We start from the raw sequence: 19,286 nt of genomic DNA, 5'->3' as shown, positions 1-19,286 counted from the left end.
ATTCTAAGTACATAGCCCAGGCATCACGGGCTAGCTATTTAGACACCTGGCAAGTTTAGCACTCACCAATATCAGATTTACTATTATAAAAGTTTGATTACCTTTTGTTGTCTTCGTCAGAATGCACTCCCAGGACTGCTACTTCAATAACAAATGTTGGTTTGGTCCAAAATAATCCATCGTTATATCCGAATAGCGGCGTTTTGTTCGTGCGTCCCAGACACTATCCGAATGGTAAAGAAGGGTCGTGCGCATGGCGCAATTCGTGACAAAAAAAATCTAAATATTCCATTACCGTACTTCGAAGCATGTCAACCGCTGTTTAAAATCCATTTTTATGCCATTTTTCTCGTAAAAAAGCGATAATATTCCGACCGGGAATGTCCATTTAGCTAAACAGAGGAAAGAAACAAAGCTTTCGGTCGACGCGGGCACGAGCCTGAGTCTCACAGTACTGTAACCAGCCACTACCCAAACGCGCTACTTTTTTTCAGCCAGAGCCTGCAAAGCCACGATTCAGCTTTTTGCCGCCTTCTGAGAACCTATGGCAGCCGTAGGAAGTGTCACGGGACAGCTAAGATCCTCACTCTTCAATAAACAGAGACAAGAAGAACGACACCTTGTCAGACAGGCCACCTCCTGCATGAAATCTTCTCAGGTTTTTGCCTGCCATATGAGTTCTGTTATAGTCACAGACACCATTCAAACAGTTTTAGAAACTTTAGGGTGTTTTCTATCCAAAGCCAATAATTATATGCATTTTCTAGTTACTGGGCAGGAGTAGTAATCAGATTCAATTGGGTACGTTTTTTATCCAGCCGTGAAAATACTGCCCCCTAGCCATAACAGGTTAAGTTAAAGTGTACAACACCCATTGAATATGGCCGGTGTCAGTAAACGTTGACAAAAAAGCATAATGAAATTGTTGCCAGCAGAGCTGGTTAGGCTATGTTCATGTTATCCAGAGGTAACCCCCCCCCCAACAACAAAATAAAAACATATTTAAAAAGTGTGCGCTCTGATCGATATGAGATGGGTGGGGCTAAAGCACAATGCTGAATGGGTGTAGACAAAGCGATCTTCACTAGATAACTTTTAAAGGCCATTTTCTCAAGTGGTGGTTACAAGCATATTAACTTCTAAAGCAGAATTACTTTCATTGTTCCTCAACAATGCTGTGTATGATACCATTTTGTAGCTTTCTCTAAAAAATAAAAAAAATATCAAATTTTGATACATGAGACTGAATCCAGGTGGTGAGTCACACAGACAATTTCTTGTCCATGTGGGCTCTTTAATTTCAGCTCATGAAACCTGGGACCAACACTTTACATGTTGCATTTATGTTCTTCAGTATAAATTACATTCAACTGCCAAAGTGGAGGCACAGGGGGAAAATATTTACCTTCACACAAGCACTGCCTGGACAAACCCCCTGCTCTTAGTGCCCACATCCACCAAAATGGACCACAATGCAGAAGCCATTATTAGGCTGCAACCTGGTGAACGTATCTATCAAGTTCTCTCCACAGCCTTTCACTGGGCATTCAATTCAGCCCATCAATGCGGGGACGGGGGGCTCATAGCGCAAACACTTAATTCAAAACCTGCATTCCAACAAGACATAAGAAATAGCCATGGTCCCAGCAATGGGAACAGGCAGCATTTTAATAGCAGATAATATAGGCCAACAGATTTGGAGTGTAAATCAGATTGATAACAGATGTGTTCACATTTGTATCCATTCAGAAACACATGTTTACGACAGTTGGATACCAAATGTAAAACAGACCTGTTAGTTCTAAGTCAACCTCAAAGTAATTTTAGTCTCAGAACCAAAAATACTAGTGACGCACCGATGACATTTTTAGCCGATACCGACATCCAATATTTTCCTTGCCAAAAAAAGAAACAATGCCGATAACCAATATTTAATTTTAGCGGCCTAAAGCATTCTAGTACAGTTAAATAGTTAAACCACTGTCTTTTAACAGATGGCATACAAGTTAAGGCACATGAAAGCACAGATGTTCCAGAAGGCATTTCTGCCAAAAAAACACATTTTGTAAAAAAACAAACAAAAAAACAACGTTGACATGGCTCTCCTGTGAAGTTGTGACGCGTAGTTTCCTGAAATGTGTCACATGAACAGATTTCTCAATTTTGTGCACATTGTTACCATCCTTGTTAGTGAGCATTTCTCATTTGTCAGGTGGATGGATTATCTTGGCAAGTGTGGCATATCAAGAAGCTGATTAAACAGAATGGTCATTACATGGGTGCACCTTGTGCTGGGACAAAAGACCACTCTAAAATGTGCAGTTTTGTCACACAATGCAATGCCACAGATGTCTCAAGTTGCAAGACCAGAGCTGTTGCCAGAGAATTGCATGTTCATTTCTCTACCAAATTCATAAATTTAGAGAATTTGCCTGTACATCCTCACAACTGCAGACCATGTGTAACCATGCCAGCCCAGGACCTCCACATCGTCTGAGACTGGCTATCTGGACAGCTGATGAAACAGTGGGTTGCAAAACTGAAGAATTTCTGCACAAGCTGTCAGTCTCGGAAGCTCCTCTGTGTGCTCATCCACACCTGCGTATTGTTCTAGCTGCAGTTTGGTGTCGTAACTGACTTCAGTGGGCAAAGGCTCACCTTTGATGGCAACTGGAGAAGTGTGCTTCATGGATGAATCCTGGTTTCAACTGTACTGGGCAGATTGCATACAGATTGCAACGTGTGGGCGAGCAGTTTGCTGACGTCAACATTGTGAACAGAGTGCCTCATGTTGGCAGTATGGGCAGGCATAAGCAAAGAACAACGATAAAATGCAATTGTGTTCGATGTTAATTTGAATGCACAGAGATACCGTGACGAGATCCTGAGGACCATTGTCGTGCCATTCATCCGCCACCATAACCTCGTGTTTCAGCAAGGCCAAATGTCGCAAGGATCTGTACACAATTCTTGGAAGCTGAAATGTCCCAGTTCTTCCATGGCCTACATACTCACCATGTCACCCATTGAGCATGTTTGTGATGAATATCCAAGAACTTTGCACAGCCATTGAGGAGTGGGACAACATTCCACAGGTCACAATTACAGCCTGATCAACTCCATGCGAAGGAGCTGTGTCGCGCTGCATGAGGCAAATGGTCACACCAGATACTGACTGGTTTTCTTATCCACAGCTTTTTTTTAATATAGGTATGTGACCAACGGATGCGTATCTGAAATCCATAGATGAGGGCCGACTGCATTTATTTACTTATGAACTGTAAGCCTTTTGAAAATCTTGCATTTTTGTTAGTGTTGATACGTTGATGGTAGTAAAGTGTGTTTCTGGGTTCTAAACTCAGCAAAAAAAAGATGTCCTCTCTCTGTTAACTGCGTTTGTCAGCAAACTTAAATATTTGTATGAACATAAGATTCATCAACTGAAACAAACTGAACAAGTTCCACAGACATGTGACTAACAGAAATGGAATGTGTCCCTGATCAAAAGTAAGTCAGTATCTGGTGTGGCCACCAGCTGCATTAAGTACTGCAGTGCATCTCCTCATGGACTGCACAAGATTTGCCAGTTCTTGCTGTGAGATGTTACCCCACTCTTCCACCAAGGCACTTGCAAGTTCCCGGACATTTATGGGGGGAATGGCTCTAGCCTTCACCCCCCGATCCAACAGGTCCCAGACGTGCTCAATGGGATTGCGATGCGGGCTCTTTGCTGTCCACAGCAGAACACTGACAGTCACGCACAGAACAAGCAGTATGGCTGGTGGCATTGTCATGCTGGAGGGTCATGTCAGGATGAGCCTGCAGGAAGGGTACCACATGAGGGAGGAGGAAGTCTTCCCTGAAATGCACAGCGTTGAGATTGCCTGCAATGAGAACAAGCTCAGTCCGATGATGCTGTGACACACCGCCCCAGACCATGACAGACCCTCCACCTCCAAATCAATCCCACTCCAGAGTACAGGCCTCGGTGTAATGCTCATTCCTTCGACGATAAACACGAATCCGACCATCACCCCTGGTGAGACAAAACCGCATCTCGTCAGTGGAGAGCACTTTTTTCCAGTCCTGTCTGGTCCAGCGATGGTGGGTTTTCCCATGGGTCACGTTGTTGCCGGTGATGTCTGGTGAGGACCAGCCTTACAATAGGCCTACAAGTCCTCAGTCCAGCCTCTCTCAGCCTATTGCTGACACTGATGGAGGGATTGTGCGTTCCTGGTGTAACTCAGGCAGTTGTTGCCATCCTGTCCTGCATGTGTGATGTTTGGATGTGCAGGTGTTACACGTGGTCTGCCACTGCGAGGACGATCAGCTGTCCGTCCTGTCTCCCTGTAGCGCTGTCTTAGGCGTCTCGCAGTACGGAAATTGCAATTTATTGCCATGGCCACATCTGCAGTCCTCATGCCTCCTTGCAGCATCCCTAAGGCACGTTCACACAGGGACCCTGGGCATCTTTCTTTTGGTGTTTTTCAGAGTCAGTAGAAAGGCCTCTTTAGTGTCCTAAGTTTTCATAACTGTGACCTTAATCACCTACCGTCTGTAAGCTGTTAGTGTCTTAACGACCGTTCCACAGGTGCATGTTCATTAATTGTTTATGGTTCATTGAACAAGCATGGGAAAGTGTTTAAACCCTTTACAATGATCTGTGAAGTTGTTTGGCTTTTTACGAGTTCTTTGAAAGACTAGGTCCTGAAATATAAATATATATTTTGTTGTTGCTGAGTGTACTTTGAAAGATCTTGCGGATTTGTGGCTGAGTACTAGAAATAAATGACGTCTTTGCCAAAAATGGGATTTGAACCGTGATTTGTTTCCATTGGGAATTCTACCATTTATAGCCTCCGGGCTTGGACATGGCCTGCTTTATCATGTTCCAGGCTGTTGCCCTGCAATGATATCAAGGAATCAACACAACTCTGCATAGTTTGGGACATGGGCCTAATCCTAACTGGTGTAAGGTAATGACACGCTCCTGACGCATAGGCAAACATGACTAGCACCTTATCTAAATTTGTGTAATATTAAGGATTTTCCGGCTGCTTAATCATTTCCCTTCCACATTCAGTTACCAGATCTTGACTTGTTCCTTTTTCATTCAGAACACTATGTTTAGGATTTGCATGATTTTTAAGTGAAATATCAGCTGTTCTTTTCACTTACTTGACTTTGGCTTAGGTGAATGTCCTTGCTTCATGACTCCTGCCATGTAAAACAAAACTTTGCTTCCACAGTTGTCGCTCTTATAAAGCTGCCAACACTGAGGCCTTTTTGTTTTTTCAGACCCAGAACAAATGCTCCTGTTATGACTTGCTCTTTTTGGGTGAGGATCATAGGTGCCAGATCCTCCCCCTTCTCTCTCACCAGTTTTATGACGTTTGTAAATACCTGCAGGAACTCTACCACACAATGAAAGGGAAGTTAAAAATACCTTCGTTACAACAGACTTTGTAGTACTGTGACATCCAAGTTTGGATAATGAAACATTTATGTAATCCAAGTAGTTGGAAGGGTCCGTGGGTACTTAAAGACCAATCATGTCGAATTCATTACTAATTTGTGATGTAACTAAGGACAGTAGAACACCTCTCTCAATGTGTATATTTCCCAGTGATCAGATTCACATCTAGATGTTGTGAAACTTTAGTTTCATATGTAATTATATTTGTGAGATGTGACGTTAGCCTTCTAAATGAGAGAATTGTTTTTCATATGAAGTTTTAACCAGTCAGTGAGCACAGACATTATGTCGGCGTCATGGAAGGCTCCTTTTTCCAGAGTGCATAAAAGGACCCATGACAATTTTACATTAGACCAGCGGGATCGACAGCTTTAGCTGGAAGGTAAGACACTCAAACGTTCAACAGAAGAATCTCTATAAACCAGACGGCATGAAGCGGTGGCTACATGGCTGAGAAGTGGCTTAAAACTAAAGACCAAGCAGGTGGACAGTCTTGAACTGGCCATCACAAAGAGTTACACTCCACAATTCTATAGCAGCACGATATCAACCCTGAGCATATCAGACTGCTTTTCTCCACTACATCACCAGATTCCTGCCGTAAGCTCTGGACCATTACTCCAGAGTGGCCCAGCCCTGATGCTAGACTTGAGACCGGCCCATCTCCCGGCCTGCTCAGTGGACCCTATGATTACTCGGCTACACAGCTGATGCCTCCCGGACTCTTCACTAACACAACTAGAAGCCACTACATCACCTGATTCCTGCCATAAGCTCTGGACCTTTGCTTCGGATCATTGCAGCTAGCTAGCTGCTACCGAGTGGCTATAGTGACTAATCCCCTTGTCCCGAAGCTAGCACCAGTTAACCTCAAGCCAGGCGCATCTCCCGGCTAGCTAGCAAACAATCACTCCAGCTACAATACCTCTTTTGTCAATTGGCCTGGACCCTTTGTCGACACGCAGCCCCGCTGATCCATCACGACTGGTCTGCCGACGTAATTCCATCATGTGCCCTCAACCGGCCTTTGTCAGACGTCGGTGAAGACGCTTCTGCTAGCCCCGGACAGCTAACTTTGGGAACGCTGTCCCCCGCTTTGCCAGCGTAGTAACGACTACCTAACGGCTCCCCTGTTTCATCTATTGCTGTTCACTGGACCCTATGATCACCTGGCTACATAGCTGATGCCTGATGGACTGTTCATTAACTTCTCAGGGCTAGACGACAACTTCCGGTGAAATTGGAGGGCACGCAATTCAAATAAATTATGGCTATTAAACATTTAGGTACATACAAGTGTCTTATATCGGTTAAAAGCTTAGTCTTGTTCATCTAACTGCATTGTCCGATTTACAATGGGCTTAACAGCGAAAGCATGCCATGCGATTGTTGAAGACGGCACCCCACATCAAAATATTTTTCAACCAGCACAGGTTTCATAAAATCACATGGTGATTTAAATATTAACTTTTTTCAAAAATCTTCCTCTGATTTGCAATCCAAAGGGTCCCAGCTACAACATGTAGTGTCGTTTTGTTAAAATCCTTTATATCCCAAAAAGTCTTTAGTTGGCGCCATCGATTTTGAGTAATCCACTCGTTCAACGTGCAGAGAAAGTTTAGTGGCAGCTTTTTGGATTCCTATGTTAAAACAAGTCAAAATACATTTCTATTTAATCCTGAGGTACCCTAAAATGTCATTAAACTATAATATTTCATACGGAAAGATGTTCAATAGAAAAGCAAAATAAGCAAGCGTGCGTCCCCTTCGTCACGCGCGCACAGACTGATTTCCAACTCTGACTCCCAGTACAAACTCAATTCTTCCCCGTTTGGAAAGAAACAAGCCTGAAATATTGAACCAAGACTGACATCTAGTGGAAGCCGAAGGAATTGCAATATGGGAGCTGGAATTGCATATGACCCATAGCTTTCCATTGTAAGAGCATGGGCTCAATAAAAAGTCTGCTTGGTTTTTCTTTTGGATTTTCTCCTACCATATTAATTGTTAGTCTCATACATTATAACATTTCTATGAACTTCAGTGTTTTCTATCAAACGGTACCAATTATATGCATATCCTGGCTTCTGGGCCTGAGTAACAGGCAGTTTACTTTGGGCATGTCAGTCAGATAGGAAGTGGAGAAATAGACCTTAGCCTCCGTTTTTTATTTCGTTTATCTGTCGGCCCCAGCCTCGAACTCAGGCCCTGTGTAGTTAACTGACCCTCTGCCCATTCATCACCATTTTACCTGTTGTTATCTTAGCTGATTAGCTGTTGTCTTAGCTAGCTCTCCCATTCCGTTGGTAGAGCACGGTTTTCTCCCTGTGGCTCAGTTGGTAGAGCATGGTGATTGCAACGCCAGGGTTGTGGGTTCGATTCCCACGGGGGGCCAGTATGGGGATAAAAAAAATGTATGAATTGAAATGTATGCATTCACTACTGTAAGTCGCTCTGGATAAGAGCGTCTGCTAAATGACTAAAATGTAAATGTAATTCAACACCTGTGATTGCTTTGTCTCTCTCTAATGCCAATATGCCTTGTATACTGTGTAGGGTACTTATTGTTTTATTTTACTGCGGAGCCCCTAGCCCCTAGCCCCATTCAACATGCCTCAGATACCTCTTGTCCCACCTCCCACACATGCGGTGACCTCACCTAGCATAACTAGTGCCTCCAGAGATGCAACCTCTTATCGTCACTCAATGCCTAGGTTTACCTCCACTGTACCCACACCCTACCGTCTGTACATTATGCTGTCACTATTCTACCACGCCCAGAAATCTGCTCCTTTTATTCTCTGCCCCCAACGCACTAGACCACCAGTTATGATAGGCTTTAGCCGTACCCTCATCCTACTCCTCGGGTGATGTAGAGGTTAACCCAGGCCCTATGTGTCCCCAGGCGCTCTCATTTGTTGACTTCTGTAACCGTAAAAGCCTTGGTTTCATGCATGTTAACATCAGAAGCCTCCTCCCTAAGTTTGTTTTACTCACTGCTTTAGCACACTCCGCCAACCCTGAAGTCCTTGCCGTATCTGAATCCTGGTTTAGGAAGGCCACCAAAAATTCTGAGATTTCCATCCCCAACTACATTTTCAGTCAAGATAGAATTGCCAAAGGGGGAGCATTTGTAATCTACTGCAGAGAGCCTGCAAAGTGCTGTCATACTTTCCAGGTCTATGCTCAAACAGTTCAAGCGTCTAATTTTTAATATGAATCTCTCCAGAAATAAGTCTCACTTTTGCTGCCTGTTTATAGAGCCCCTGCCCCCCCATCTCCCAGCTGTGCCCTGGACACCATATGTGAATTGATTGCCCCCCCATCTATCTTCAGAGTTCGTTCTGTTAGGTGACCTAAACTGGGATATGCTTAACACCGCAGCTATCCTACAATCTAAGCAAGATGCCCTCAATCTTACACAAATTATCAAGGAACCTAACAGGTATAACCCTAAATCTGTAAGCATGGGCACCCTCATAGATGTTATCCTGACCAACTTGCCCTCCAAATACACCTCTGCTGATTTCAATCAAGATCTCAGCGATCACTGCCTCATTGCCTGCATCCGTTATGGGTCCGCAGTCAAACGACCACCCCTCATCACTGTCAAACACTCCCTAAAACACTTCTGTGTGCAGGCCATTCTAATCGACCTGGCCCGGGTATCCTGGAAGGATATTGACCTCATCCCGTCAGTAGAGGATGCATGGTTCTTTAAAAGTAATTTCCTCAACACTTTAAATAAGCATGCCCCTTTCAAAAAATGTAGAACTAAGAACAGATATAGCACTTGGTTCACTCCAGACCTGACTGCCCTCGACCAGCACAAAAACATCCTGTGGCGCACTAGCATCGATTAGTCCCAGCAATATGCAACTTTCCAGGGAAGTCTGGAACCAATAAACAGTCAGTTAGGAAAGCAAAGGCTAGCTTTTTCAAACAGAAATTTGCAGCCTGTACCTCTAACTCTAAAAAGTTCTGGGACACTAAAGTCCATGGAGAATAAGAGCACCTCCTCTCAGCTGCCCACTGCACTGAGGCTAGGAAACACTCATCACCGATAAATCCACGATAATCTAATTTCAATAATAATTTCTCTACGGCTGGCCATGCTTTCCTCCTGGATACCCCAACCCCTGGCCAACAGCTCCGCACCCTCCATAGCAACTTGCCCAAGCCTCCCCAGCTTCTCCTTCACCCAAATCCAGATAGCAGATCTGAAAGAGCTGCAAAACATGGACCTGTACAAATCAGCTGGGCTAGGCAATCTGGACCCTCTTTCTAAAATTATCCACCGCCATTGTCACAACCCCTATTACTAGTCTGTTCAGCCTCTTATTCGTATCGTCCGAGATTCCTAAAGATTGGAAAGCTGCCGCGGTCATACCCCTCTTCAAAGGGGGTGACACTCTAGACCCAAACTGTTACAGACCTATATCCATCCTGCCTATCTTGAGCCCCTGAAAACCAAGTTAACAAGCAAACTGACTATTTTAGAATCCCACCATACCTTCTCTGCTGTGCAATCCGGTTTCTGAGCTGGTCACGGGTGCACCTCAGCCACGCTCAAGGTACTAAACGATATCATAACCACCACCTGCTCCAATATCCAACACCTGCTCCAATATCCAATGATAGACGTGGCGCGAATTACAAATTCCTCAAAAATACAAAAACGTCCATTTTTCAAACATATGACTATTTTACAGCATTTTAAAGACAAGACTCTCCTTTATCTAACCACACTGTCCGATTTCAAAAAGGCTTTACAGCGAAAGCAAAACATTAGATTGTCAGGAGAGTACCCAGCCAGAAATAATCAGACACACATTTTTCTAGCTAGCATATAATGTCACAAAAAACAAAACCACAGCTAAATGCAGCACTAACCTTTGATCTTCATCAGATGACACACCTAGGACATTGTTATACAATACATGCATGTTTTGTTCAATCAAGTTCATATTTATATCAAAAACCAGCTTTTTACATTAGCATGTGACGTTCAGAACTAGCATACCCCCCGCAAACCTCCGGTGAATTTACTAAATTACTCACGATAAACGTTCACAAAAAACATAACAATTATTTAAAGAATTATAGATACAGAACTCTTTGTGCAATCGAGGTGTCCGATTTTAAAATAGCTTTTCGGTGAAAGCACATTTTGCAATATTCTGAGTAGATAGCCCAGCCATCACGGCTAGCTATTTAGACACCCAGCAAGTTTAGCCTTCACCAAAATCAGATTTACTATTATAAAAGTTTGATTACCTTTTGTTGTCTTCGTCAGAATGCACTCCCAGGACTGCTACTTCAATAACAAATGTTGGTTTGGTCCAAAATAATCCATCGTTATATCCGAATAGCGGCGTTTTGTTCGTGCGTCCCAGAAACTATCCGAAATGGTAAATCAGGGTCGTGCGCATGGCGCAATTCGTGACAAGAAATTTCTAAATATTCCATTACCATACTTCGAAGCATGTCAACCGCTGTTTCAAATCAATTTTTATGCAATTTATCTCGTAAAAAAGCGATAATATTCCGACCGGGAATCTCCTTTTCGGAAAACAGAGGAAAAAACACAAAGACGGGGGCGGCCAGTGCACGCGCCTAAGCCCACAGTCCCTTGATCGGCCACTTGAGAAAGGCGATAATGTGTTTCAGCCTGGGGCTGGAATGACGACATTCAGGTTTTTCCCGGGCTCTGAGAGCCTATTGGAGCCGTGGGAAGTGTCACGTTACCGCAGAGATCCTTTGTAATTGAATGAGATGTCAAAGAAAGACAATAAATGGTCAGACAGGCCACTTCCTGTAAAGGAATCTCTCAGGTTTTGACCTGCCATTTGAGTTCTGTTATACTCAGACACCATTCAAACAGTTTTAGAAACTTTGGAGTTTTTTCTATCCAAAGCCAATAATTATATGCATATTCTAGTTACTGGGCAGGAGTAGTAACCAGATTAAATCGGGTACGTTTTTTATCCAGCCGTGTCAATACTGCACCCTAGCCCTAATAGGTTAACCTGTTGGGTCTAGGGGGCAGCATTTGCACGTCTGGATAAAAAAAATGTACCCGATTTAATCTGGTTACTAATCCTACCCAGTAACTAGAATATGCATATACTTATTATATATGGATAGAAAACACTCTAAAGTTTCCAAAACTGTTTGAATGGTGTCTGTGAGTATAACAGAACTCATTTGGCAGGCAAAACCCTGAGACATTTTCTGACAGGAAGTGGATACCTGATGTGTTGTATTGACTTTAAACCTATCCCATTGAAAAACACAGGGGTTTAGGAATATTTTGGCACTTCCTATTGCTTCCACTAGATGTCACCAGCCTTTACAAAGTGTTTTGAGTCTTCTGGAGGGAGATCTGACCGAACAAGAGCCATGGAACGGTGATGTCCCATTAGACACCTGGCGCGCTAGTTCATGTTGGGTACCCTCGTTCCAATACGTTATAAAAGAGTATGCATTCGTCCACCTTGAATATTATTCATGTTCTGGTTAAAAAAGGCCCTAATGATTTATGCTATACAACGTTTGACATGTTTGAACGAACGGAAATATATTTTTTCCCCTCGTTCATGACGAGAAGTCCGGCTGGCTTACATCATGTGCTAACGAGACGGAGATTTTTGGACATAAATGATGAGCTTTTTTGAACAAAACTACATTCGTTATGGACCTGTGATACCTGGAAGTGACATCTGATGAAGAGAATCAAAGGTAATGGATTATTTACATAGTATTTTCGATTTTAGATCTCCCCAACATGACGTCTAGTCTGTATCGCAACGCGTATTTTTCTGGGCGCAGTGCTCAGATTATTGCAAAGTGTGATTTCCCAGTAAGGTTATTTTTAAATCTGGCAAGTTGATTGCGTTCAAGAGATGTAAATCTATAATTCTTTAAATGACAATATAATATTTTACCAATGTTTTCTAATTTTAATTATTTAATTTCTGACGCTGACTTGACTGCCGGTTATTGGAGGGAAACGATTTCCTCAACATCAATGCCATAGTAAAACGCTGTTTTTGTATATAAATATGAACTTGATAGAACTAAAAATGCATGCATTGTCTAACATAATGTCCTAGGAGTGTCATCTGATGGAGATTGTAAAAGGTTAGTGCATCATTTTAGCTGGTTTTATGGTTTTGGTGACCCTGTCTTTGACTTGACAAAACATTACACACAACTCTTGTAAATGTACTGTCCTAACATACTCTAAATTTATGCTTTCGCCGTAAAACCTTTTTGAAATCGTAAAACGTGGTTAGATTAAGGAGATGTTTATCTTTCAAATGGTGTAACATAGTTGTATTTTTGAAAAATTTGAATTTTGACATTTATTTGGATTCAAATTTGCCGCTCTTGAAATGCACCTGCTGTTGATGGAGTGCACCACGGGTGGCACGCTAGCGTCCCACCTAGCCCCAAGAGGTTAAGAACAGTTCCCTATCAAGCGACCATTGGTACTTCTGACGTCTCCATTATAACAGAGCCCGCTGAACAAGCTACAACTACGGAATACTTATCTCTGCTGGACAACCAGACTTTCTGTTGAATTACTCCCCGTAGATGGATCAAGTGTTTTCAACGGATAGATAGCAAAGACATACACACATAAATATGTACATTGCAATTATTTCTAAGGAGCTGCTGTTCATTTGCAGAGTATTCGCATTTCCATGAGCATCGTTCTCAGCTGTAATGTACGTTAGTGAAGTCCTTGTCTTTTTCTCCTGCTCTTTCTTACATGCCCCTCCCTTTCCCCCTCTTTTGAATCTTCCATTTTGTGTAACAAGCAGTCATATTGGTTTAGTCCACTAGGGACTTTTCATTGCATTATGTAGCTTGTAAGATATTCTGTTTATATCATTCTGTTTGATTAGTTAGAAATTGGCTTATTTATTTACTGTCGCTGATTTATGCACTCACTGATTTATGCGAAGGTTCGTGCAGATATCCAAGAATTTTGGGACGTTCACAATGAGACTGAAGGTAACTATTAATTAATGACTGATCGATTACTGAAATGTAAGATCTTTAAGTTACTGTTTTCCGGATTAAATACACTTTGTCTGTGGTGCCCCAAGATTGCTAATGAGTTAATTGTTGCAGGATTAATTTAATCAAAATAGTTAATCGATTTGATAAAATCGTTATCACGTTAATTATGGTAAAGACACGACGCTCTTAAGAGAGTGGCTCTCTTATTGTGTTAGCACCCACAATTTTACATAAGTAGGTTTTTATATGACCATAGAGTTTAGTCTATTTCATGTTTTTCTTTTTTGCCTTGGAAATTTTGCGACACTGGTATCTTGACAACCCTCGTCCCAGTCATGTTATTGGCTCGTAACCAACCGTGCAAAAAATATATATATATTTGCATTCTAGCTTTTGTACAGAATGTTGCTGCTACTGTTTCTTAAGACCGAAAAAGTATCTGGACATCAGAACAGCGACTACGCTCCTTGAAGTGGACTAAGAATATTTCTTTAATGAGTTGGATGAGAGGTATTTACTCCAGACACCCGAACAGGCTGTCATCCACAGGAGAAAGATTTCGCAGGAGATAAGTGTGCCTTGAGGATCCGGTGACAAGTGGCTAATCTGCCTTGGTACAATGGCAATCGCTGGATAATAAATTGGACGAAGTAAAAGCACATATCTTATCAATGGGACATTAAATACTGTAATATCTTATGTTTCACCGAGTCTGTGGGTTATATGCTGTATCGGCAGGATCGAACAGCAGCCTCGTAAGACTGGGTCGCGGTCCATGTATATTTGTAAACAGCTGGTGCGCGATATCTAAGGAAGTCTCGGTTTTGCTCGCCTGAGGTAGCGTGGTCTTCAGCTTATGAGATATTCTATCTACCTAGAGTGCATCTATTTTTCGTAGCTGTCTACATACCACCACAGACCGACGCTGGCACTAAGACCAAACTTGATGAGCTGTATACCGCCATAATCAAACAGGAAAATGCTCATCTGTTTTGCTAGCACAGACTGGAATATGTTCTGGGATTCTTCCGATGGTATTGAGGAGTACACCACATCAGTCACTGGCTTCATTGACGACGTCATCCCCACAGTGACTGTACATACCCCAACCAGAAGCCATGGATTACAGGCAACATTGTCACTGAGCTAAATGGTAGAGATTCCGCTTTCAAGGAGCGGGACTCTAACCTGGAAGCTTATAAGAAATCCTGCAAAGTGTTAGTACACAACTAAGATCAAATCGTATCTACACCGGCTCTGACACTCGTCGGATGTGGCAGAGCTTGCAAACTTTTAGGCTACAAAAGTAAGCACAGCTGCAAACTGCCCAGTGACATAAGCCTACCAGACGAGCAAGATTACTTCTATGCTCGCTTCGAGGCAAGTAACACTGAAACATGCATGAGAGCAAAAGCTGTTCCAGACGACTGATCACGCGCTCCAAGGCCGACGTGTGTAAGACCTTTAAACAGGTCAACATTCACAAGGACGCAGGGCCAGACGGATTACCAGGACGTGTACTTCCGAGCATGCGCTGACCAACTGGCAAGTTTCTTCACTGACGTTTTCAACCTGTCCCTGACTTAGTCTGTAATGCCAACATGTTTCAAGCAGACCATAGCACTCACATCTGTCGCCATGAAGTGCTTTGAAAGGCTGGTCATGGCTCACATCAATACCATTATCCCAGAAACCCTAGACCCACTTTAATTTGCATACCACCCCAAAATATCCATAGATGATGCAATCTCTATTGCACTCAACACTGCCATTTCCCACCTGGACAAAAGGAACACCTACGTGAGAATGCTATCCATTGACTACAGCTCAGCACTCAAGACCATAGTGCCCTCAAAGCTCATCACTAAGCTAAGGATCCTGGGACTAAACACCTACCTCTGCAACTGGATCCTGGACTTCCTGACAGGCTGCCCCCAGGTGGTAAGGGTAGATAACATCTGCCACGCTGATCATCAACATGGGGGGGCCCCTCCTGTACTCCCTGTTCACTCATGACTGCATGGCCAGGCACAACTCCATCACAATCAACTTTGCCAATGACACAACATTGGTTGGCCTGATTACCGACAACGATAAGACGGCCTATAGGGAGGAGGTCCGAGACCTGGCTGTATGGCGCAAGGACAACTTCTCCCTCAACGTGACCAAGACAAAGGAGATGATAGTGGACTACAGGAAAAGGAGGACCAAGCACACCATTCTCATCGACGGGGCTGTAGTGGAGCAGGTTGAGAGCTTCAAATTCCTTGGTGTCCACATCGCCAAAAGACTCTTGGTCCACAAAGCCAATTCCCCCTCAGGAGACTGAAAATATTTGGTATGTTTCTACAGCTGCACCATCGAGCGCATCCTGACGGGTTGCATCACTGCCTGGAATGGCAACAGCTCAGCCTCCGACCGCAAGGCACTCGAGTGTGGCGCGTACGGCCCAGTACATCACTGGGGCCAAGCTTCCTGCCATCCAGGACCTCTATACTAGGCGGTGTCAGAGAAAGGCCCAAACAATTGTCAAAGACTCCAGCCACCCTGGTCATAGACTGTTCTCTCTGCTACCGCACGGCAAGTGGTACCGGAGCGCCAAGTCTTGGTCCAAGAGGCTTCTCAACAGCTTCTACCCCCCCCCAAGCCATAATACTGCTGAAAATCTAATCAAATGGCTACCCCAGACTATTTGCAATGCCTCTCCCCCCACGCTGCTGCTACTCATCTATGCATATGTAGCAGTGTGATGTTCCCCTAGATTATGCACCAAGTTGTGCACAAGGACCAATTCAAATAGGCTAGGTCAAGAGGGGATGTTAATAATTTTATAATAATAATTCAGTGTTTTATTTAATTACAGCTGCATGGCTGTTGTTCTTTTGTGTACAAACACTTTTTCATGTCAATATTGTACATGCACGTGATTGTAAAAGTTGTGTATATTTTGGTTTGGCCCATCGCGTTATCTGTATTTCCGTACCCCCTTATTGTTCTTTTCCCTGACCTTCGGCATAGCAAGGTATGTTGTCCTTGGCGCCGAAATTGTTTAATATAAAACCGTGGTAATGTTACACAATGTGCTGTTATGCAACCATAAGTTTGTTACAATGTGGACAATATAAAGATTTATGTTAACCTCTCTGGGATATGTGGAATGCTAGCGTCTCACCTGGCCAACGTCCAGTGAAAATGCAGAGTGCCAGATTCAAATAAATTACTATAAAATGTAAACTTTCATGAAATCACACATGCAATACACCAAACTAAAGCTGCACTTGTGAATCCAGCCAACGTGTCAGATTTCAAAAAGGCTTTACGGCGAAAGCAAACAATGCTATAATCTGAGGATAGCACCCCACCAAACAAACAGACAATCATGATTCAACCCGCCAGACGCGACACAAAACGCAGAAAAAATATATAATGCATGCCTTTGACGAGCTTCTTCTGTTGGCACTCCAATATGTTCCATAAACATCACAAATGGTCCTTTTGTTCGATTAATTCCGTCGTTATATATCCAAAATGTCAATTTATTTGGTGCGTTTGATCCAGAAAAAAACAGGTTCCAAATCGCGCAACATGACTACAAAATATCTCATAAGTTACCTGTAATCGTTGTCCAAACCTTTCAAACAACTTTCCTAATACAACTTGAGGTATTTTTTTTTACGTAAATAATTTATTAAAATTTAAGACGGGATAAACAGCGTTCAATACCGGAGGAAAACAAAGTGGAGCGAGCTTTCTGGTTGTGCGCCTCTTTCAAAAAGTACACTTCTCTCTAGCCTCATTCTGAACAGTGCTACTTAATTTCTCAAAGGAAAAACCTCAACCACTTTCTAAAGACTGTTGACATCCAGTGGAAGCAATAGGAACTGCAAGCAAGTCGCTTAGAAATCTGGAATCCCAATGAAAAACAATTGAAAAGAGTGACCGCAAAAAAAAAATATGAATGGTTTGTCCTTGGGGTTTCGCCTGCGAAATAAGTTCTGTTATACTCGGACATCATTCAAACAGTTTTAGAAACTTCAATGTTTTCTATCCAAATCTAGCAGGCAGATTACTACGGACACGCTTGTCATCCGGATGTCAAAATACTGCCCCATAGCCCAAAGAAGTTAACAAGTTTCACTGAGCTCGCTAACTAGGGTATCTATTGTAACTTGTGAGTACTTGGGACAATGTTTGCGTGAGTGTCCATGTGCTCGCGCAGGTGCCTGAGCGCTATGACTGCGCCAAGGGCTAACGTATTGTGTGTTGTCTCTTCGTGTGCAGGGCAAATAAAAATAATTCAACCAGCAGACCTCCAGTTGTGGCAGTGTCCTAATTAAAAGTACACAACGCAGAACGAACCACGCTACACAGTCACTTTAACCTCTTTGGGGTAGGTTCACCTGGCCAACATCTGGTGAAATTGCGGAGTGTGAAATTCAAATTACAAAAATCATAATATTGAACATTCATGAAAATACAAGTGTCATACATCATTTAAAAGCTTAACTTGTTAATCCAGCCGCTTCGTCAGATTTCAAAAAGGCTTTACGGCAAAAGCACACCATGCGATTATCTGAGGAAAGCGCCCCGCACACAAAAGCATTGCATTCATTTTCCAACCAAGCAGAGGCGTCACAAAAGTCAGAAATGGCGATAAAATAAGTCACTTCGAAGCTCTTCATCTGGTTGCAATCACAAGGGTCCCAGCTACATAACAAATGGTCATTTTGTTCGATAAAGTCCTTTATATCCCAAAAGTCAGTTTAGTTGGCGCGCTTGAAAATGCATACAAATGACTCCCGTAAGTTACCAACAAACTTCTACCAAACAAGTCAAACAATGTTTTTAATAAATCCTCAGGTACCCTAATATGTAAATAAACTATACAATTTAAGACAAAGTATGTCCATTACCGGAGATAAATAACGGAGTGCGCGCCCTCACCGGAACGCGCTACAAACACTACAGCCAAAATGGGAGCCACTTCGAAAAACTACAAATTCTAGCTAATTTTTCCAAAAACAAGCCTGAAACTCTTTCTAAAGACTCTTGACATCTAGTGGAAGCCCTAGGAACTGCAGTCGCGGAGGTATTCCTTTTATATTCCCATAGACGGGCATTGTAATCAGTGGTGAGCTATAACATTTTTTTATCTGGATGGATTGTCCTCGGGTTTTCGCCTTCCATATCAGTTCTGTTATACTCACAGACCATTATTTTAACAGTTTTAGAAACTTTAGTTTTCTATCCAATACTACCAATTGTATGCATATCCTAGCTTCTGGGCCTGAGTAACAGACAGTTTACTTTGGGCACCTCATTCAACCAAATTTCCAAATACTGCTCCCTACCCCGAAGAAGTGGAAAGATCCCATAAATGTTCCATACGCAGAAAGCTTATTTATCTTATTTTGTGCACACATTTGTTTACATCCCTGTTAGTGAGCGTTTCTCCTTTGCCAAGATAATCCAGCCACCTGACAGGTGTGGCATAGCAAGAAGCTGATTTATTTACATTACACAGGTGTACCTTGTGGTAGGGACAAAAGGCCATGCTAAAAATGTGCAGTTTTGTCACAACACATTGCCACAGATGTCTCACGTTTTGAGGGAGCGTGCAATTGGCATGCTGACTGCAGGAATGTCCACCAGAGGTGTTGCTAGAGAATTCAATGATAATGTCTTTACCATAAGTTGTCTCCCAATGTCGTTTTGGAGTATTTGGCAGTGCGTCCAACCGGCCTCAACTGCAGACTGTGTAACCACTCCACCACAGGAC

The 19,286-nt window shown here is 42.9% G+C and overlaps 1 protein-coding gene across 1 annotated transcript in view; it reads left to right on the top strand.

The window, feature by feature from the left end:
- LOC106565017 (syndecan-4-like) overlaps positions 1-19,286 on the top strand; it is a 44,242-nt gene that overhangs the window by 23,338 nt on the left and 1,618 nt on the right. The window lies entirely within an intron of this gene.

Source organism: Salmo salar, chromosome ssa12, assembly GCF_905237065.1.
Source record: "Salmo salar chromosome ssa12, Ssal_v3.1, whole genome shotgun sequence".
NCBI lineage: Eukaryota > Metazoa > Chordata > Actinopteri > Salmoniformes > Salmonidae > Salmo > Salmo salar.
Note: the sequence above shows the minus strand (reverse complement) of the source record. Positions and strands in the feature narration are given on the sequence as shown.